The sequence below is a fragment of the Triturus cristatus genome, chromosome 8, assembly GCF_964204655.1.
Source record: "Triturus cristatus chromosome 8, aTriCri1.1, whole genome shotgun sequence".
NCBI lineage: Eukaryota > Metazoa > Chordata > Amphibia > Caudata > Salamandridae > Triturus > Triturus cristatus.
Genome location: NC_140591.1, coordinates 604,687,904 through 604,711,891, shown reverse-complemented (window position 1 = coordinate 604,711,891; position 23,988 = coordinate 604,687,904).

Genomic DNA, 23,988 nt, shown 5'->3' with positions numbered 1-23,988 from the left:
GTTTTTTCTTGGAATTATACACATTTATTGTAGACAAGACTTCCCACAAGTTGGAGTGTTGCCCTGAAGAAGTCCCATAAGAACAGGGACGAAACGTGTAGGCTGTTCCCAACGTGCATTTGTCTTTTTGTATTATAATAAGATTTGAGAAATTCAAGAATAAAAAAGATGAAAAACAATCTAGCAATTTGAGTGTTATGAAAAAAGTGCAAGCTTTCCTGCTGTCATTTAACTAAGTTTAAGTGAGGTATTTGCTGTCAGTTGCTTGAACAGAAGCGGAATACAAGCATTGAATTACTTTGTATTAATTTTGGACTCTTGGTGGAAGAAATATATTGTGCTCCTAAAAATTGTGGAATTGTATGAAGAGATTTGGGTTTTTTCGGTTGATCCAAAAGAGTGAGCATTTTTCTGAATAATATTAGGGACAAGCGGTGTGCAGGCAAAGTTTTTAGCCAAAACTTGTTTTTTGTTGTATTATTAACTATGCTTTAAGGTATTTCCCCCTTTGGAAGTGTGCTGTAGGGGGTAGCATACATGCAAAGAGGGGGAAAAGGAGGACATATTCAAACATTTCTTCTTGTTAAGCCTTCCTCAGGGAGGGGCAGGATTCTGACACAAATCCCTGTCTACAATTCTTTGTAGGCAGGAATTTGTGTGAAAACCCATGGGCGTTTGCACAGGATTGCCCATGCACCTTCCTTGAAAGGCTCCCTAGATGCAAAGTAACAGAAGGCAGCGCATTGTGCAGCTTTGCGTTACTTCTGGTTACAATCTAATGCAAATCACAACTTGTGTTGCATTGTAAATATGAACTTAAGACTTTGCGTCTCGTTTGTGTTAAAAAAGTAATGCACACCTGACGCAAAGTCTTTGTAAATCTGGGCCATAATGTTAATGGATGAATATGCAAGTTGAGCATTACAACACTTATAGAAGACTGTAGTACACAATGTACTGTTTTTCAACATTATTTTAATTGTGTTCTGTTTTACTCGGCCACGTGTAACATGTACTTTCTGAATACTGGCTGCAATGGCTAATATACTACATGTAAATTGCAATTCTGTCGTGCATGGTTAGTTTTTCTTAAATAGTCTGTGGTTTTATGATGTTTGAAATAGTTGTATTTCTAGATTGATGATTTTGTTGCAAGAATTGTTATTGCATTCTTTTGATACATTCAATATGTTTCGCTTTCTTAAATGTATGTTAAGCAGCGCTCCATTTGATTATAGATTGGAGTAATATTATGAAAGCCACAGATTAAATAGCCACATACAGTTCCAGATTACTAAATAGGCATAATAGGCACCGGCCTGTGGGCCCCACTCCTTTTAGGGGCCGTGACAACAGATCAAAATAACATTGATTTCATCTTGAAAGAAAATTACAATCAAGCTTTCTTAAATTGTTTCCAAAAGATAGAAAAAAAATGAATCAACTCAAAGAAACGAAAACTTTACATTAAAGACTCTTTAGAGAAAATACTGCATTAATGTAATGTTGGATGGAAAAATTAAAAACATGTTAGGAGATAATTTGCGGTGGGGGGGCAGAATTTGGACTGCCTAGGGGCCTCCATAGGGTTTAATCCGGCACTGGCCACATACTCATACAATAGTCCTGAAAGTACCAGATCAAATGCACAGACGCCAGAACATGTTGACACCTTTAATTGTTCAGTATTCATGTGAGTCTCAGAGTTACCCTCTTTTTCCGAGCTACCTCATGATTAAAGAACAAAGAGTGATGTCCTTCGATAATACTGCTCACATGTACGGTGTTGCACGAGTGAAGTTTGAGATGCAACTATTTGAAAACTCAATAAAATCTGGTTTACAATACTGCCATGAAAGCCACATTCTACATTCTCTACCTACTTTTTTACACCTAGGCTACTGCATATTTGATGGCCCACAGCATACGTTAGAAAGAAAACACTTTGAAACAACTGTAATGGCGGCTAACATAAATGTAGTGCATCGCTCAAATACTCCCTATTAGGAACATGCTCAGGAGATTTAGGCAGAAATGATAGAGCCGGGTCAGGAGGCTCATAGGAAAACACTTGAGTAACGAGAACATTTATTCTGTCCAAAATTCCATCTGAAGAGGTTAACGACTCCGCTGTCCCTTTAGATCCTAAACCGTTTGGCCCCTACTGCTATGTTCACTATTATATTGAAGTACATGTCAGTAGCGTTTGTTCCCCGGTACTGGCTGTAAGTCATCCATGGAAAGAAGAAGACATGGGTTGAATTCCAGACAGTTTTACCTCACTGAGCCACTACAGGCAGGTACCAATCATATAAATAACATGTGTCATGCTCCAGTGGGAACAGTCCAGCTCGAACTGGTAGGTCGCAGTTCACTCTGAGTGGGGACACATGTAACTCCAGACCAGTTTTGGTTTTGTGGGACCTCGTCAGTAAGGTTTCGCTTGAGTCCTAAGGCACAGTGATCTACAAGACCTCTGTCTTGGTAGATGTGAGAAGGTGGCCTGATATAAGCTGTTCACTAGTTCTAGTGGGCACCTTGTATCAGTCCAAACAACCCCTTATGGTGAATGGTTAAAGACAACCTTTATTGAAAGCTATCCTAGTGGTAGCTATGGAAAACAGCATTCAGGCTAAGTCTTGAAGGAATGTAAAGCAGCTTCTTTTACCAGTCTATAATCTCTTGAATGGTCAAATGAAAGGACAACCACACCAGGTATATATTCAAAATATATGTATTTAAGATAAAACACACCCCGCTAGTCTCTTTATGAGACTGGAGTTCGAAGTACTTAGTTCACAAGTTAGCAATCATTAGTAATGGGACAAATACACGTTTGGGCCCAATGGGCGTACCAAACCATATACCAAATAAGTGGTATAAGAACCACGACTGGGATAGACACTAAGCCTAGAGCCTGTAGAATCGCTGGGACCCCAAGGAACCACCGAAGGTAGTGACACAGGGGACCCACGGGGACTGTATGCAGTGTGTCAACACAACCGCGGGTTCCCGTTATCTTCTATGGGCAATGTTGTGGTTGGAAATTTAAAGATTAGGGACACTTGTAATTGAGTCAGGACCAAAACCTTTTGGACTTAAGAAGTTCTAGGGCAAGCATCCACGAGAGCACCGGAGTACTCGAGTTACCTCACCCAGGGAAGCCGGGTGCATAGGTGTTTTTGGTGTCGGGTCGCGTCGTCGATTTCAATGGGAGCCTGCAAAGAACTGCTGCTGCCGTGAAGAGAAGTGTCCGAAGAGATCCAAGCCTGGATCTAGGATGGAAGGAACCTGAAAGCAGAGGGGACAGAGTCTGGGTCACTAGCCAGTGACCAATGGCAGGATGGACCAATGCCCACAGATGTCGGGTGCTTCAGGTGAGTTGATGCGTGTCTTGACTCTTCAGCCACGAGGTTCAGGAGGCATCGGCGAAGTCCACGAGCCGGATTCGAGCTGTAGCACGTAGTTTGTCGAGTGCTGCGGTGTCGGCAACCAGAAAGGACCCCAAAAGCCTTGGCAACGGCAAGTCACTGGAATTCAGAGAAAGGACTGCGGTGCAGAACAGCAAGGTCTGAGGGACTGACCCAGCAAGGGTAAGTCAGGGCACGTCTGGAGCAACCAGGAAAGCCCAAGCAGAAAAAGAGTTACTTTCGTGGGGACCTGCTAGCCAATGGGCTAGTGATCTCGAAGGAGCCTCAAGCGGTCGCACTTGAAGCTGGCCCACGGGTCACTCGTGGAGTGGAGGCCAACAATCTTCAGTGCAGGAGGTGCTCAAGGCTGGGGCTACTCGGATCCCAAAGCACAACTTCAAGGAGGACCAGGAAGATAGTGTTGCTGCAAAAGTTCACGTTGTCCAGGGGTCACGGTTCCACGTCACCCACGATAGCCATGGGCCTCAGCTTGCTGTGGACTCAGGGTAGCCTCGGGAAAGTCTGGAAATCTACCTCTGGTGATGCAAAGACTTCGGCGTCCGGCGGGAGCTTCAGCGATGCAGACCGGTCAGTTGCTTCTTTGGTGCCTGCCAAGCAGGGGTGTCACTCCTTGACCCCCAGGGAGATCTGTTCAGTCTTCTAGTCAGGATAGAGCATCGAAGGTCCAGGATATATGTTGCAGAGTTTCGTCCAGGGTAATCTAAAGTCTAGGGACTTGATTTCCTATACTTATAGTAAGTTTAGAGGATGGACTAACTCTAAGGCCCCACCTATGGGTGGGCTTGGAAAGAGGGGTGGTTACACCCATTTCCTTTGTCCAGTTTCACGCCAGAGCAGGGGCAGGTAGTCCCTGTAACCGATTTGAACTGGGCTATGCACAGGGACAGCAAACGTGCCTCCAGTGTGAACATGTCTCTCCCTCTAGAAGGGTGGAATGCTACCCCCGCCGCCAGAACTGGTGGGGGGTAGTATTCCAAAGCGTTTGACACGAAACACGACATGTTTTGATGCAGCCATCCCAAAGTTAGCATTTACCGCGAGGTTATAATGCACTTAAGAGTATATGGTATGGTTGTATCTCAGAACAGCCATAAGGAAGTATTTCTGAAAGCTGCAGAGGGGTTCAGCTCATGCTTGGGCACCCTCTCACACAAAACCAAGCACTCTGCCTTCAGGATTGTCAAGGCCTGCCATAGGAGTGGCTTATAGATTTATATGTGTCTGTATATGTATGTGGATATAGGTAGCCTATACCACTTTAAGGGGTGCAAACACACCCTTACCCAGGCTGCAGTAGCAGACCTGTGGTGCCATTTTGGAGTGCTTCCCAGGGATTGCATAATACATGCTTTAGCCCCTGGTAGGCCTCTGATGTACCTATGCCCTAGGTACATAGTATACCATATACTAGGGGCTTATAAGGTACTCCAGAATCCAATTCGATATGTACCTAATGTACATGCAAACCATTTTACAGAGACAGCAGATAGACTGGGACCCTGAATAGAAGGATCCCAGTCCAACTAAGTCAAAAACCAGCAAAACACCAGGAAAAAAGTGGGGGCAACCACATAGTCAGATTCCACCTTCCTACAGGTTCCAATGACACAGTGAACCAAGCGGTACCTGGCTGACGAGCCAATAGCTAGGGCAAAACCAGTCCTGGGTTGCTTGTGTTCCTGTTCAGGGAGGATTTGGCCTGACTGTTCGGGCTGGACTGTTTCCATGAGGAGTAGAATCAAGACTGATTTGGGTATGGCTTGGTCCAAACTGAGGTTGCATGGTGAGCAAGAGAACAATGGGTTGGGATGACTTTCGGAGCCAAAGATCTTCAGGAAGAGATTGAAGACCTTCCTTTTTAATTAACCCATCTTCCTTTTCTGTTTTCCATCACTCTGGGCTTGTGCCGGGACACTCTTTGAGTAGCTGTGCATGTTACAAATCTCTCGAACATAACATAACATCCTATCCCAAGTGATTGCCAGTGGTTAGACACATTGCAACCATTCCTTCTTTCAACTTTTGTGTATTTCATGTACCACCCTAAGTGGCATGAGTATGCCAAGATATGGGTCCGATGCTCACTGTGTAAGTGGAACCAAGCTGTACCTGGCTGATGAGCCCATATCTAGGAGGAAACCGGCCCTGGGTTGCTTGTGTTCCGGTTTTGAGAGAATCCGGCCTGGCACTTCGGGCTGGACTGTTCCCATGAGGAGCAGGGTCAAAGCTGATTTGCATATGGTTGGGTTCAAACTAAGGTGCCCTGACGAACAAAAGAATGATGGGTTGGGGTGCTACCCCAAGTGATTGACAGTGGTTAGACATTCCTCCTATCACCTCCTATCACAAGTTTACAGCATGTAAGAGCGGAAGTTAATCCAGTACTTAAAATACCAACTAGTAACAAGGCAGTTACTCAAAAATGAAATAAAATACAAAATAGCAAAGCTGATTCTAACTTACTTTCTTTACGACACTACTTACTTACCTCACTCTAATCAATATTTGATATGCATCAATATGCTGATTTCAGTGCTTTGAGATCCTGGGACTGCTTCACAGAAGTTTGTGTGCTTATGCAGGATATGGATGATTCAAGGGAGTAATACTGGAAATCTACGACTTGTGAATTTTTGAAGAGTACTCCTGGGGTGGTGTGTGAATTTCTAAAGATTCAGTAATCTACTCCAAATATAAGAGGAAATCGCATTTGCAGATCTCATATTATAAAATTAGGCTTTTTAGGTCTCGCCTGAGCCAGCGCTTTAGCGCTGCTCTCGCGAGAGCTTTTGGAAAAGGGGGATCTGGAAGTGCAAACAGTGCTTTTCAGGCCTCCAAATACAGTGCATGTGCGCCGGGCGCGCGCACCATTTGGCAGCCTGAAAAGCACTGCCTGATCCCTTTCGCGGCCGCTTTGATGTCCTCAGTGAGCCCCGCGGCCAGAGGACATCAAAGCGGCCGTGAAAGTGCACACCATTTGCCACCCCCTTCCTGCATGTTCTTAAAAGTTTCACAGATATAATGTACTGGAAAGGCCCAGTGCTATTTCGGGAGGCGTGTTAATTTTTTTTCTTTTTTCATTAAGATGTGCGCCACTTGGTTCTTAATGTGAACAAAAACACAGCTCGTCACCGAACACACTTACACGTGTGCATTAGTAATTTACCATTAACGTTTCGTAATTTGGGTTTGATAAAACATTTGTCCAGTGCAAAGAAAGTCACAGTCACTACATTTTCAGTTTTAGAGTCCTGTGTCGTATTTGCTTTCTGCACATTTTCTGTGGCACCACTGGGAAAGTCAGCTGTAATATATTACATTTGTGCACCGGCAGCGGACTGAAACTTCCCTATATGAACGTGAGGGAACGCTGCTGGAAACCCCCACCTGCATTCCAAGGATGCCAGCAGACAAACAACGCCTCGAGACCTGCCAGCAAGAACCGCTTCACAGTTAAGCCTACACTGCTTCTCGCATGATTGACTATCAGGGAAGGCCCTTAACTGGCACAGGATATCTCTAGGGAATAACTTACATTATTATGCTTGTTTCGACAAGTTTCCTTTCCCTGCAGTGTTTGTAGGGGCCTTGAGTAAATGTTCAGGACGTAAGCAGCTAAGCCAATAAAAGCGACGCCCCCTCCAATTTCCTTCCAGGCCGACCTGTGCTTTCTTCATCCGGACATTTCACCTCACGGGGGGCAAGGAGGTTTGTTTTACAAACCAGAGGCTTCTGTGATGATAGTAGGTCTCCTTAATTGTTCACTTTGTAAACCCAGCAGTCCTCCTGGGGAGATCAAAGCGGCCTTCGGATAAAGGGACCCCCCCTTGGGCCATCTGATAATGAGGAGCCCGGAGCCGCTCTCCTGGGGGCGCAGGCGCTCACGCGCCAACACCTTGCTATCTAGCTGGTCCGCCAGGGTCCCTTGCGACCCCCCCCCCCCCCTCTCTCTGGGACATCAAACACCAGCCCGCAGCGCCAGCCCCATTCAGATGCAAATGTCACCTCATCATCAAAGAGGGGAGAATCCAGGAATGGCATCCGGTGCTCTTCCGGGGAGGTCACAGGGCCCAGGCGTGCCTCTGCCCCGGGCCACGTGGTGACCTGTCTAAAGCACTTTCTCCAGAGGAAACAGCGACATGTCTCAGCTGGAGTACAAAACACAACATACCACAGACCAAAACCGGCACTCCGGTCGAATTCAACAAAGCTGGCAGCGCTCAGCTGGACTCTGCCCTTTCATGGAAATCTAAGGCTGGGATTGTAGAGACATCAACAGATGTCCAGGTGAGGGCAGCGCTTACTGGCAAAGACAACTTTACCTGGCCTCTGGCCAACATGTATCGACGCCACACTACAGAACTGGAACTTTCAAGGAGCAAACCTGTTTGCACTGCTGTTTCCATGAATTTTATATCTGGAATCTTAACGTATAATTTATAAAGTAAAGCAAAAGGATGCATACACCCCGCATGGAGAAGTGAAAGAGCTCTTCAAAATATGATGCAATCCACTGAGAAAGAAAATGAAATACATCAAAGGTGGCAATCCGCAGAAAATAAGATTTTACGTAAACTTGAAGTCTAACTTTTAGGACAAGTCAAAAGGTAAAGAGGCAATTGAACCTCATGTCACCCTCAGTCCTTCATTTTAATGAACAACAACATGTACAAACCCCACAGTACCTCCAACTGTGCGATGAAACAGCGCAAACCATACAAAATAAAATGTGACAACATGAACTGATGGCGAGTAACAGCCGCACTGCTGCCTCACTTTTGAATTTCCTACCTTTAGACCATCCTCTTTTATTGGGTTTTAGACCAGCTGATTGCAACCTTAGCTTCTTTCCGTCAATTATGCATATATTATCAACACAAAGGGCAGGAAAAACAAACATAAAATCATCGACAGAATGGCAAACACGGTCACCTAAGAGCAAAAACTAACAAGCATTTGCAATGCAATAGGTCTCGCATTTACGCGAGTTTCAGCTATTGACATTGCAAATAAAATGTCTTTTATTTTTGTTTTCGTTTTTAAAACATAAATAAAAGGCATTATTATTTACAATGCCAATAGCTTAAACTCGGGTAAATGCGAGACCTATTGCATTGCAAATGCTTGTTGTATCTGTCTCTTTGTATTCAAAGTCTCTCCATTGCACGCTAAACACTTCTTCAGTGGGGATTTTGCATAATAGATATGATACAAAGAAAGTAGAAACTATAGCATGAGGAGAGAAAAGAAAAACCTGCATGTCACGGCACAAATCACAATCGATATTAAATGAGCTGCACGTATGAATCTTTATGAATTACAGAAGTTAGCTCTAAATGGATCTAAGGCTCAAAACTCATTTTTATGTCTTTTGACATTTTATGCACTTTTGACAATCTATTGTTTCTAAAACAAAAAAGTAAAACACTCTAAAAAGATGCTTTTATCCCCCACCCCATTACTCACTCTTGTTATGCAGATTTAGAAAAAAAAGCACTGTTAGACTTGGCATCTTTTGGCGCGTTTCCCCTGCCTTTTTGCTTTGTGACATCCCGGTTTTGACTCTGTTTTTGCTGGGTTAGTGTCTCTCCACACTTTCTCGCTGCTGTTCAGTGTTATTGTGCAAGTGCTCCTGTTGTAAATTGTGTTATGGATTGGTGTCTCCTTGATTGGCATATTTGATTTACTGGTAAGTCCCTAGTAAAGTGCACTGAGCGAGCCAGGACCTGTAAATCAAATGCTACGGGTGGGCTTGCAGCAGTGATTGTGCCACCCACAGAAGTAGCTATGTAAAGGTAACCTAGACCTGCCACTGCAGAGTCTGTGCGCAGTTTGTAACTGCCATGTCGACCTGGCAAGTGCATTCACTTGCCAGGCCCTAACCTTCCCTTTTCCTACATATGTCACCCCTAAAGTAGGCCCAAGGTACCCCTGTGGGCAGGGTGCTGTGTATGTTAAAGGTAGGACATGTCCTGGTGGTGAATTACAGTGTATTTCATTTTTCACTATTGCAAGGCTACCTGTTCCCATAGGACAGAATAGGGAGTGTGCTTATAACATCCTATAAGCATAACTACACCTGGGAACAAGGTAGGAAAATAAAGTTTAGTATGCCTGAACTCAGAATGGTAAAATGAATCTGTTAGTGAGGATTATTTTTACATTCTGCATTTGAAAATACCACTTTTAGAAAGTAGGTATTTTCTTGCTTAGCCATCTTGTGTGCCTCTACTGTGGTTATGAATTGACCTTATGGCTTTGGGATGACAGGGGCTGGGGAGGGACAGTGGCTCCAGAGAGTCTGATGGGTCAGGGTTGGGCTGAATAGACCTGGGCTACATTTAGCGTAGTGGGAGGAGATTTCCTTGCACCTGAATGGGCCTGGTCTGCCTTGCACAATGCTGTCTCCCGCTCCTGCCAGGAAGCTGGGCTAAAGAGGACAGAACTGGTTTGGACTAAGTACAGACACTCTCTGCCTGAGAGAACAAAGGAATTTTGAGTATAAATACTGGGGCTCAGACCCCAGAACTTTGGAACTCGCTGGAATCAAGGAACCTGCCAAGATGAAGAGCTAGAAGAGCTGCCAGGAGTACTGCCCCTTTGCTGTGTTGTTGCTTTGTTGGGTTGACCTGCAGTTGCTGCTTCTGCCTTGGGTAGTGAAGGGACTGGACTGAACTTTATCTACTTGTGCTGAGTATCTTCAAGGGCTTGAATCAGAGCTTGCCTCCTGTTCTGAAGTCTCATGGACTGCAAAGACTTCACCAACCTCTGGGTACCGCTTCTGGAACCGCTGTTTCAGTTGCCACAGAGAAGGGAACCACAACCAACTCCATCACCGACTCCGTTGCTGGCTCTGTGTCCGTCCGCATCTTGCACTGCAACCCTGGTCTCACCAATGACGACGATCGACAACGCCGAGCCGCTCCTTGCACCATGACCTGTGGGCACCCCAATCCGCACCTCCTAGCTTCACTTCTCCATCCTGGTCTCACCGACGCTGTCACTGCTGCTGACTTTGACAACCCTGACCTCATCGTAGCTGGGGGCACCACTTGTAAGCTTCACGGTGCACCGCCTCGTCCCGCACAGTAGTCTGGGCAGACCGACGCTGGCTCCCGCTAACCGGCTCTGTCGCCTGCACCATAACCTGCCAGCACCGCATCGAGAACCGTCTCGCCCTGCACCGTAAGCCTTGGTCTCACCGACGCTGTCTGGACGATCGTCACCGAGCAGCTGCCTGCACCGCATCGAGAGGACACCTAACCCTGCACGGCTTCCATTTTGCAATGCAACCGCGACGTTTGCCACAACCGTCTCACACCCCTTTGTCAGCCGCAACGACAACCGTCTCACACCCCCGTGTCAGCCGCAACGACTAAGGTACTGTTACAGAGTCTGTCCACGCTTTTGCCGGCCCGTACCAACCCGTCGGCTGGAATTGTTAGACTCTGTTGTTTTCAGCATCGCTGTAGTCCCAGACGGAGCTACAGACTCGTACGAACTGTGGTTTTCAAGTATTCTTGCGAAGTATACATTTTTGTTATTGTTATTGTTAATTGGGATTTCTAGAGCGCATTATTACCGACAGGTCTCTAAGCACTGTGACTGAGAGGCCAACCTGGGCACATCTACAGGGGTGTGCCATGAAGATTTGGCTTAGGTGGTCGCCCAGGCTTCAACAGAGAGAAGTGTTTTTAGTTTCCTCCTGAATGGTAGGAGGACAGGTTCTTTATGGAGGCTAGCGGGTAGAGGACCGTAGGGACCGTTCTGGCACATAACTTACCAGTTGGTCCCTGATGTAGGCTGGAGCCTGGCCGTAGATAGCTTTATGGGCTATGCATAGCCCTTTGAACATGGTTCTTTGCCTAACAGGGAGCCAATGCAACTGCTGCAGTAGGGGGGTGGCGTGCGCCCGCCTTGGGAGTCTGAAAATCAATCTGGCAGCATCATTCATGGCTACCTGGAGTTTCATTAACAGCTTCTCCAGGAGACCAATGTACAGGGAGTTACCATAGTCCAGGCGTGACAGGATCATTGCTGACACTACCATCCGGAGTGCCGTAAAAGAAAGGAGGGGGCGAGTCGTTGCAGCTGTCTTACCAGGCCCAAACATGTTCCCACCACGGAAGATACCTGGTGAGCCATGGAGAACTTGGCATCAATTTTTATGCCGAGACTCTTTACCACTTGGGCTGGTTTGAGGATAGTGCCAAGCACTTGTGGTCAAAAGAGGTCACACCAAGGATTGGTGTCCGTGGTGAGTGCCAGGACCTCCGTTTTATCAGGGTTAATTTTGAGGGAATTGGCAGTCATCCAGTTGACTGAGTACTTCAGGATATTCTGCACCCGCGCGTGGGCCGTGGGGGAGTTGTTAATCTGGAAGATAATTTGGATGTCGTCCACGTAGTTAAAAACTTGACACTCCATATGGCTCAGTGCAGCCACCAGAGGCTGAAGATAGGCATTGAAGAGGAGGGGGGACAACGCCGAACCCTGGGGGACCCCGCACGAGAGCTCGCCGGTGTTGGACATCTGATCAGCCAGTTGGACCCGGTGGGATCGGTCTGAGAAGAAGGATGAGAGCCACTGGAAAGCCGTCCCCTGGATGCCCAACTCCGAGATTCGTAACTGGAGTTGGCTATGAATGACCGTGTCGAATGCCACGGACAGGTCCAATAGGACCGGAGCACAAGGCTTCCTATTGTCGGCCATGGTCCTAAGCTCATCTGTCACTGCCAGCATTACCAATTCTGTGCTATGATGGGCTCTAAAACATGCCTGTTTTATTTGGAGTAGCTGATTTACCTCTATGTGGTGCGATAGGGTTTTTAAGTACTGTATTGTGGATTTTCATCGTTTTGGTCTTGTTTCAAGTATATAAATATTGGATATTTTTCTAAAACGGGTGTGGTGTCCTTTTGTAGTGTTTTCATTGTATTACTGTTGGTTATGTGCTAATGCTTTACACACGGCTTCTAGAATAAGCCTGACTGCTCGTGCCAAGCTACTAAGGAGGTGAGCAGGGGTTATTTTAGGACTGTAACTCCCTTACCCTGACTAGGAAGAAGGGTCCATACTTGGACAAAGGTACCTACCTCTGCCAACTAGAGACCCCCATTTCTAAAAAACACACTATCACTCGGGAGAGTATCCTGGTGTGTTGAGCAGGTGTTAGTCTAGCCAAACCTATAGCCTAGTGGGACTACTTGATAAAGCCTGGCCTTCATTTTCTTGTGAAATTCAAGAAATGAGGAGGTGTATGTATAGCAGCAGGATGTTCCATGCTTTACGAGTGATGTAGGAGAAAGCCTGACGGATGGATCTGGTTCTCCATATACATGGGATGTGTGCAAGTAGGAGTCCGGATAGCTCGTGAATGCAGATGCGATTGTTGAGGTGCACTGGCAAGTGTTATGTAGTGCCTTGAAGTGTGGGTGAGAAGTTTGAATGGGGTTCAATTGTGTATGGGGAGCCAGAGGGCTCTTTCAGGTGTGGTGTGATGTGAGGGCAGCGCAGGAGGTTGAGAGCGATTCTGGCCTCTGAGTTCTGAGTGGTATGTAGCCTTCAGGTGAGTTTTTTGTTGATCATGACATAGAGGGTATTCTGTAGTCTAGCTTGCTTGTCACAATGGTGTGTATGACAGGAGCCATTTGAAAAATGTGGGCAGCATCTTCAAGGTTAGGAAGCATGATGCGGCAATGGGATTCACTTGGGCGGTCATGTCCAGTTTAACATTAATTACGATCCCAAGGTTCCTGTAGAGGGTGGTGGGGGTGGGTGTCGGTCCTAACTCTGTCGGTCGTCCAATGGTGCCCCTCGGTGAAGTGCTTTTCCCGAAGATCACGATTTTGTTCTTGTTAGTGTTCAGCTACGGACCGTTGGTCTTCATCTAGTGTGCAATTTCAGTCATGCAGACATTGAACTGAACCAGGCACTGGGCGTCTTGTTCGTGAGGGAGCAAATGAAATGTGTGTCGTGTCGTGAGAGCAGATTTTGCTGGCTGGAGGGAACATGCATGCATTGAGGAGGGTGAGGCTCAGGGAAAATCCTTGTGGAACTCTAGAGATGAGGTCGCAGGCGCACAAGCTGTACGTGCCAGGCTAGCTGACTGGGTCTTTCCAGTCAGGAAGGAGGCGATCCATCAGTTTGACTTTGGATTCCAATGAGTAAACCCTGGAGAGAGTTCCAGGAGGATAAAGGCTGGTGTGCCTCCTATTTCCAGAGTCATGCGAATGTCATCTGTGGCGGCGATGAGGACCGTGTCCATGCTGTGGTTGGGTCTGAAGCTAGACTGAGTGATGTCGAGGAGCTGGTGGTCGTTGAGGTATTTAGTGAGGCATCTGTAGAGGATTTCTCTAAGGCCTTGGCCAGGAATGGTAGCAGGGAAATTGTTCTGTATTTGGTGAGTGTTGAAGGGTCTGCAGAAAGTTTCTCCAGCAATGGGAGGACAGAAGTGCATTCCCAAGCATCTGGGAAGGTTGCGTAAGAGAGGGAGGCATTCAGAATGGGTGCATGGCACTTAAGGGTTGCAGTCCTCTGGAGTAAGTGCAATGGGGGCAGAGTTCGGATGGGGGCCCTCAGTAGATGGAAGATGTTTCTTCTGGAGTGATAAGGGTCAGGTGGTTCGGATTGGTTCTTTTGATTAGATCAGGAGAGGTTGGTTGAGGTTTGTTGAGTTCAGTTGTGGGTTGAAGTTGGAGTAAATGGTGGTGATTCTTGTGTAAGAATTAGGAAAGATTGTTTCAGAGGTCCTGCAAGGGGTGTTCTAGTTGCAGGTGGCCACTGGTGAGGAGAAATCCTTCACAATGGTGAAGATGTCTTTACTTCTGTTGGTGCTGGCATCAATGCAGTCTGCCAGAGAGGCACATTTGTTGGTCCGGATCATTTGGTGGTAGCGTCTCAGGGTGGATTTGAACATGCTCTTGTCTGCTTTGTCCTGGAATATTCTCCATTTGTGCTCCAGTTGTTTGCAGTGGTATTTCAACAGTCTGAGTTCCTCATTGCAGCAATTGGCCTGGTGCCTAGATGTCATTGTATTGCTGTGTTTGAGGGGGGCCAGGGAGTCACATAGGCGATCTGATTGGTAAAATTCTTGATTGCTTTGGGGAGGCTTTTACTGTGTTCGGGTCAGTGGGGTATTGAGAGTGGTGCCTCAGTCCTTGTCAGTGATGCAGCTCCAGTTTCGATGGGCTGATCTAGCAGTGGGGCATGTGTGTTGGGCCTGGATGGGGATGCTGAACTTGAAGATAGTGTGGTCTGTCCAGGAGATGGGTGTGCACTCTTTATGTTGTTGAAACTGGTGAAAATAGGGTCCAGAAGGGGTCTAGTGACAAGGGCAGATCCCTTTACTCAGTGGGTGAGGTCCAGGCTTCCACAGTCTTCAATGAGTGCTTTTACATTGGGATCGGTGTGGTCTTCCAGGTAGAACTTCAGGTCTCTGAGTGATGGTGTCAGTGAACTTGGTGCCAGTGCATGTGATCTGTGGATGACAATCCCCATAGGGTGAAGTTCGATGTGATGTGGTGATTGAATGGCAGGTGTTCGCAGCTGGATGATATGCCCATTGAGGTGGTACAGCCAATGACATTCTTGTGGGTGATGATGATTCTGCCACCATGCTTGTGAAGTCTGTCCTACCTGGTGATCTTGTTGTCAGGGGGAATTGCTGTGGAGAAACCAGGTGCCAATTCTGGTACAGGCAGGTTTCCGTGAGGAAAAGTGTGCCCCGGGCGTTGGCGTGTAGCAGGCCCCAGATCTCAGTGTCATGACTGATGAGTGCTGCGGCATGTTCAGACGTGGGTCCCTTGCTCTCTGTGACACTGTATTTAAGCTATCCTGGCTGATGAGGGGTGATACCCCGAAACTGGTCCCAGGTTGTTTGTTTCCACTTGGTAGTTTGGGCTGAACTGTTCCCATGAGGAGCAGGGTCAAGACTGATTTGCATATGGCTGGGTCCAAACTGGGTGGCGTAGTGAGCAAAAGAACAATGGATTTAACCCAGATCTCTTGACTGGGGGTGAATGTTTGATTTATTCAGCATTCCATCAATCATTTGTTGCCGCAGCATGTTGGATGAGTGAACGGACATTGACCAGCGTGCCAATGCTGAGTCTTGTGTGAGTGTGAGAGAGTTGGGTGTTGGGTGCTGTCTGTGTGGGTGCAGGGAGTGTTAGTTGTGGGCAAGTGCATGAAAGCTTGATGGAAGCACAACACGCTCCCTCAGTGTTCTCTGGTGCTGCAAGACAGCAGCATGGGATTGGCGACCAAGGTGGCGGGCATGGAGGATCTCTGGTAGAGGCATGAGGGGGACAACCAGGGTTCCTGGCGCTGGGCATGGTCCAGGCACAGAGGGGCGCAAGCGGGGTTGCCTTTGGCACACCATTGGCACATCCCTCTGTGGTTGCCATTCAGTAGGCCCTGGAAGGGGGGGAAGAGCGATGTCACTTCCTGTGCAGATGGATGATGGAAAATCCAATGATTTCACTTCCTGTGCAGAAGGATGATGGAAAGCCAAGTCCAGTGTTCTCACTTCTTGGGCAGATGGATGATGGGAAATCCATTGATGTTACTTCCTGTGCAGATTGATGATGGAAAATCCAGTGAAGTTACTTCCTGTGCAGATGGATGCTGGCCAATTTAGAGATGTCACTTACTGTGCAGATCTTATTTTCTTCCTTTTTCATTGGTGAGCGCATGCCTGCGCATTCTGGCTTCATTTCATGTGTTTTTTTTTTCTTCCTTGGAGCATGGGCCAAGTACTGATTGATTTCTTTATTATTTTATTTATTTTATTTATGATCTTGTATAGTGCTGAATCACCCCAAGGGGTATCTCTGCGCTTCTAATGAGCCTACTGCATCGGCGAGCTGGTTAAAAGAGGTGGGTTTTGAGGAGTTGTACAATCCCGGAGATGTTGCGGTAATTCATTCCAGAAAACCGGAGCCAAATAAGAAAAGGCTTTACCGACGCTCTGCGATTTTTTAATTCTGGGACTAGAAAGTAACCGTTTAGAACCTGACCTAAGAGAACGTAAGGGCGTGTAGTTATTAATTTTGCTAGAAAGATAGGATGGAGCGAGGCCGTTTAAGGCCTTGAAAACGATACAGCCTATCTTAAAATTCACTCTTTTCCTTACTGGAAGTCAGTGAAGCTGAATCAATAGGGGCACAGAGGGAGTCCTGAGCGGGGCTCCCGTGACTAGGTGAGCCGTAGTATTCTGCACAACCTGCAGTTTGTTTAAGGAAGCTTCATTGGTCGAAAGAAGCAGAGCATTACAATAATCAATTGTGCTCAAGATCAAAGCCTGTATCAATGTTTTCCTGGACACAAGAGTAAGTAAGGGAAAGATTCTCCTGAGTAAACCCAAAACGTAATAGCAGGTGCCAATCGTGGAGTTGACGTGGGCGTCTAAATTGAGCCTTTGATCAATTTTAACACCAAGATTTTTGATCACTTCTTTGGGAGTCGGGGCTGTACACAACTCCTCAGGCCACCATTTAGGGAACCAACAGATGGCGGCGCCACCAAACAGCATAATTTCCGATTTTTCAGAATTTAGTTGAAGGAAATTACTTTGCATCCATGAGGCAATAGCCATCATACCCTTGGAAAAAATTTGTTGGATGTCAGGTCTATTTTTGTCAAAGGTGAGGAGGAGTTGGGTATCATCTGCATAGGAGATGGGATTGAAGCCTAAACTTCTCATAAGTTTCGCCAGAGGGGTCACATAGATATTGAATAAGGTAGGGCTCAAACATGAGCCCTGGGGGACTCCCCTGGTAACCTGGGAAGGGGCATATTTAAAAGAGCCCAGGGTTACTGTCTGCGTTCTATCAGTCAGGAAATCAGTCAGCCATTTCAGAGCGAGTCCCTGAACTCCTAAATCCTGTAGCCTCTCCAACAGAATCTGGTGGGAGATAGTATCAAATGCTGCTGAAAGGTCAAGCAGCACCAAAAGTGCTGCTTGACCGTTGTCTAATGCCAGCCTGATATTATCAGTCACCTCTACCAGGGCAGTCTCTGTACTATGTTTGGCCCGAAAGCCCGATTGAGAGACATCAAGAGAGTGTGTGGATTCAACAAACATTGATAGGTGTTTTTTAATGTGTCTTTCTATAAGCTTACCCTGTAGGGGAAGCAAAGAGATGGGGCGGTAATTAGACAACTCAGAAGTGTGAATCTTAAGGTTTTTGCAGATGGGAATGATTTGAGCATGCTTCCATTCCGACGGGAGACTACCAGAGCTCAAGGAACTATTGAGAATGGTGCAAATGGGTAGTGCAAGTTGGACCGAGAATTTAGAGGATACTTTAGCAGGAATAATATCAAGAGGAGAGCCTGATTTGGTACAATTTAAAAGAGATATAACTTCGGCAACAGCAACAGGGGGGAAAGTGTGTAGTTGAGTGTGTATTTATATAATTGGAATACTCTACAATAGGAAGGGAGGAGGAGGAATTTGCCAATATGATCTTTTGGTAAATATTTTCAACTTTCTGCACAAAGAAGGAGGAAATATTATCACATAGAGATTGCGAAAAAGTGTCGGTAGTTTCACATGCTTTCGGACTAGTGAAAGTTTTCAAAATTTGAAAAAGCATCCTTGAGTTACTTCCAGCTTGAAGCTTAGTGTTCTTTTGTACTTCTTGCGCTCAGATTGTGGTTTGCGTTTTGCGAGTGCTAATGTGTGTGTGTATGCTCTTTTCATACACTCCTATGCCACTAATTTTGTAGCTGTTTTTATGCCCCTTTGTGTTTGCTTTCTCAACTTGGGCCCACCACTCCCGTCGTTCATTGTTTGCTCCAGATTTTTCAAAACGTCCCTTTCCAGTAAACGTTTTTCCGGTCAGTCTTTTCCAAGCTGCAAAACACAGGTGCGCCTGTTTATGACTCATTCTTTTGATCGCATTCCGTGTAATGCCGCCTTCCTATCGGATTTGGGAAAGCCAACATAAGTTACATGTTTTTAAATCATACCAACTGGTGATATTAGCGCTTGCCTAAATGCATGTGTGCTGATAGCTGTTCATAAGCTGTACGCCTCAAGGACATATCATACTCATACTATACAATAACAGGCCATGACATACCGCACCATACCATATAATAACCGACCATAACATACTATATTGTACAATAATATACCATGTTATTCAATAGCAGGCCATACCATACCATACAATGACACTATATTATATTATAGAATAACAGGCCATACTATAATATACAATACAGCCCATACCATAAAATGACAGGCCAGGCCATACCATAACATACTACACTACACTATACTAATCTGATCAATGACAGGCCGTACCATACCATACTACCCACTCACTTGGCGCCAGGATGCCCCTTTGCTGGGGTAGCTGTGCGCGGTACAAATAAAAATAACATAACATAACTTTCACCTCCTCTTACCTCTACCCACCCTTGAACCCTCAAGTTACCCTCACCTCCCTTTAACTCTACCAACCCCTGGTCACCCAAGTCACCCTCACCTCCCTTTAACTCTACCAACCCCTGGTCACCCAAGTCACCCTCACCTCCCTTTACCTCTACCCAACCCTGAACACTGAAGTCACCCTCACTTCCCTTTATCTGTATTCACCCCTGAACCCTCAAGTCACCCTCACTTCCCTTTACCTCTGCCCACCCAAGAGCCCTCAAGTGAGCCTCACCTTCCTTTACCTCTACCACACGTTGACACTCAAGTCACCCTCAACTCCCTTTACCTCTACTCAACCCTGAATGCTCAAGTCACCCTCACTTCTCTTTACCTCTACCCACCTGAGCCCTCAAATCACCATCACCTCCCCTTACCTCTATACATTCCTGAGGCCACAGGCCACCCTCAACCCTACGCACCCCAGGGCTCTCCAGTCACCCTCACCTCACCTCCATTTACCTCTACCCGTCCCTTAGCATTCAACTCACCCTCACCTCCCATTACCTCTACCCAGCCCTGACCCCTCAAGTCAGCCTCACTACCTCTTACCTCTACCCACACCTAAGTCCACAAGTCACCCTCACCTTCCCTTAACTCTACCCACCCCTTAGTCCTCAAACCCCCAGTCAATCTAATCACCCTTTTACTCTACCAACGCCTTAGCCTTTAAGCCTCTAGTCACCCTCACCTCCCTTTACGTCTACCCACCCCTGAGCTCTCAACTCACTGTCACCTCACATTACATCCACCCACCTGTGATCCCTCATGTTAACCTTGCCTCCCTTTACATATACCCACCCCTGCCCTCAAGTCCCCCTCTCATTCCTCTACCCACCCATGAACACTCAATTCACTCTCACCTCACTTTATCTCTATTCAACTCTGAACCTTCTAGTCACCCTTACCTCCCTTTACCTCTACCCACCCCTAAAGTCACACCCTATACTTTAGGTCTCACCTGAGACAGCGCATGGGCTGTCACTTGTGAGACATTTTGTTTGCTAAGGGGGCTTAGAGCCTGCACATTGCTTACCATTGGTTGGCTTAGTATTCAATCTCATTCCCTTGCTTCTCTTTGGTCAGCAAGTGCCAGCTTCACTTCCTCGTATGTTTGTTTCAACCCTGGACTAAGTACTGCTTCCCATGCCCAGTGTCCTGCCACTGCTCGCTGCTTCCGGAGGTACTTTTCTTTCCTTTTAATTGCACCCAATTTTTCTCTCCTCCCTCCTGCAGAGCTGCTTGCCCTCCTACTGTGTTGTTGTAGCCTGTCTGGTCCGCCCATCCACTGTTGTTACCTGCTCGGCCACCAAACACCACCTTCCTCTTTCTTGCTTGCTCCCCCCTTGTCCCACAAAGAAAAAAATGCAAAAGTCACGCCAATGGTTGTTAAGATTCTATAAAGAAGCAAACAGCACTGCACTCCCTGCTCAAGCATGGCCTTTTTCATGCTATCTTCATGTGGGGCCAAAACATTGAACATAAGGTCTGATGTAAGATAATGAAACATTATCTTTTGTGACAGGAGAGAATTATCCCATACTAAGAAAATGGATCGCTGACCCTGATTGTCCACGCTGGCCCTGTCATAGCGATTTCTTTTTCGAACTTTTAGCCATGCTCTGCACTGGGGAGAGATTTCATGCAGAGAGCTGGCCTGCAGCCACCACTCATCTTTTAGTTTCTCCCCTTGACTTTTTGAATGTTAAATGAAAACAGACAAATAATATAAATAGAACACACACAAGATGCTTTACATACTCTCTTTTTAAGTTAGACAACAAAGATATACGTGTTTCCAGGAAACTTCAGGGTTGTTAAGAAAGAACTTACCTGCCCAAACATCCCGCTGGAAGAAAGTTTCCCATGTTCACGACTGTTATATTTTGGCGCATTAAAAATTAACATCAGACCATTTTAATGGACTAAAGAAATAGCCAGAAATCCATAAATTTGTCTAAAGATAATCCTGTGCAGTACTGAGCATTTAGCAATGCTAGATGAAAAGTTTCCAAAAATAAAACGTTTTTCTTCCACTGTATAAAGATACAAACATTGACAAAGCCAATAGGTATCGCCTATGACTTTTAAAAATTTGTTTTAGCTATGTTGTTTAGTGTGGTATGGCACGGCCTGCCATTGTACTGCATGGTATGGCGTGTCATTGTATAATATGGTATTGTAGGATTGGTTGGTTATTGTATAGCATGGTATGGTATGATATGGCTTGGTATTATGTTGTATAATATAGCTTGCCATTGTATGATATGTCTGGTATGTTATTGTATAATGTGGTATGTCCTGCTGTTGTATTGTATGGTATGGCATGGGCTGTTATTGTGTAGTATGGTACGGTATTTCGTGTCACTGTATAGTATGGCATGGTATGGCCCATCATTGCATGGCATGGTCAGTTCTGGTAAGGTATGGCCTGTCGTATGTTGTGATATGGCCCGTTATTATCTAGTATGGTATTGCCTGTTATTGTATAGTATTGTGTTCTATGGGCTGTGATTTTATAGTATAGTATGGTATGATATGGCTTGTCATTGTATTATATAGTATGGTATGGCCCACTATTATATGGTATAGTCTGGTCTGACATTTTGTTAGTATGGTATCCTATAGGTTGTCCTTTTGTAGTATGATATGGTGTGGTCTGCTGTTTCTAAACACAACAAGCATTGGCAAAGCCAGCAGGTTTCGCCTGTGCAAAATCTATTGTTTTTAGGTCAAGGCTAGACAGTTCATACGTTGTCACGAAAAGAGGTGTGTTGTGTTCTATCTGTGGGCTTGCAGGACACCCATCTCCTACCATTGGTAAACTTCATTGCCACTCTCCTTTTCTTTGATGCAACTCATCATTGCATGCGTGCCTCATGCCCTCTTCTTGTGTTTGGCCCCCCCATTGAGCATGGACCAAGTACATGACTCTTTACAGTGCTCCCAGTTTGAGCAGCTATTTTTTCCTTTGTTTTCGAGCACTCTATAGGAGTAATTGTGTTTTCAGGTCGTCTCCCTTGTACACATACCACAAAAATTCATGTGTGTGTACATGAAAGAATGCATTTCTTAAAAAGTTGTTAAAACACAAACAGCCCTTATTTTTTTTGTTTTGTTTGCATGATCCGATGGCATTGGAGTGCTTGCTCCTTCCTCCGGCTTGCCATAGCTCGAACACGAGCTGATGGTATTGGAGGTTTTAAGTGCTCACCAGTTACATTTAACAATGACACATCCATTTTTGTCGCTGATCCTGCTTCCATTAAGGTTTTTTTTACTCCTTCATTGTTGCTTCCTCCTGCCGTCTTCTGTCGTTGCTTGTCCATCTCTCCATCTCATCCTGCTTCCCTGCTTGACCCATCCCCCACTACCTGCCTCGTAGCTGCTGCTTTTAAAGTACTGGAGCGCTTTATGTTAGCACCAGTTCCTTTACACAAGGACACATTCATTTTTGTAGGCACAGGGAGATTAAGTGATTTGCCTAGAATCAAGGTTGTGAAGCTGACATCAAAACTCAACCTAATTTCCCAGCTTCATAGTCAGCAGCTGTGGCCTTTCCGCCACATCCTCTCCCTAGCCCCAGCCTCAGTTCCACATTTTTTTATTATAACCAAATCACTTAATCTGCCTGTGGCAGCCCGCATTTGCTGTTGGTTGCCCATCCATCTTTCACCGATCGCTGCTTGCCCTGCTGTAATCCATTGCACAGATTCCCAACTCCTCGACTGCTGTCACATTTGTTTTGTGCACTTTTTTATAGCGCCAACAACATCCAAAGGAATTGGAGTGCTCTACATTAGCACTAGTTACTTTTTTGTGCAGTTTTATATGCCAGCTTAAGGTATTAGTGCGCTTCACATTAACATCAGTTACTTTTCACGAGGACACCGTAAACTTGGGCAAATCACTTAATCTCAACATGGCAGCCCACATTTGCTGTTGGTTGACCATCAACCTTCCACTCGTCGCTGCTTACCCAAGCTGAAGTCCCATTGCACCTATCCCCTCTTCCCCAGATCCCCCGACCCCGACTCTGCTTTTCAATTTTTTTTTCTGCAGTTTTATATATCACCAACACCACACGAAGGTATTGAAGCGCTTTATATTAGCACCAGTTACTTTTTTGGTGCAGTTTTATATAGCACGATCAACACATGAAGTTATTAGAGCGCTTTATATTAGCACCATGTGCTTTACACAAAACACATTCATTTTTGTAGGCATGGCGAAATTAAGTGATTTGCCCAAAATCAAGGATGTTAAGCCAACACTGAAACTGAAACCCGGTTTACCAGCTCCATAGTCGGCAACTCTGGGCCTTACGCCATATCCTATCTGGAAAGGACACCATATCATCTCCCTAACCTCGGCCTTGGAGCCACATTTTATGATATTGGATAAATAACTTAATTTCTCTGCTTCAAAACACAACAAGCATTGGCATAGCCAGTACGTTTCGCGTTTACGAAATCTATTGTTCTTAGGTCTCGGCTAGACACCGCATGAGCTGTCTCGAAGATATGTGCTGCGTTCTACCTGCGGGCTTACAGGCAACCCATTTCCTACCATTGGTAACCCAGCGTTGCTCTCATTTTCTTTGATGCCATTTGTCATGGTATGAGAGCGTCATGCCCTCATTTTGTGTTTGGCCCTCCCATAGCACATGGTTCAAGTGTCTCCTTGCACTGCTCCCGGAGTAAGTGTATTTCCAGGCCATCTCCCTTGTACATATGCCACTAAAATGCATGTGAATGCACATAAACAAATACATTTCTTTAAAAGTTGTTAAAACACGAACAGCACTGGTTTATTTTTTTTGTTTGCACGATCCGATAGTATTGGAGCGCTCACGCCGTCATTTGTCTTCTCATAGCACAAACAAGAGCCAATAGTATTGAAGCATTTTAGGTGTTCACCAGTTACATTACACATTCATTTTTGCCACTGATCCTGCTTCAAATAAGGTATTTTTTTACCCATTCATTCTTGCTTCCTCCCGCCCTCTCCAGTTGTTGCTTGTCCATCTCCCCATTCTTTCCTGCTTCCCTGCTAGACCCGGCCCCCACTACCTTCCTCATCGCTGCTTCTTTTATTTTTATTGTACAATAC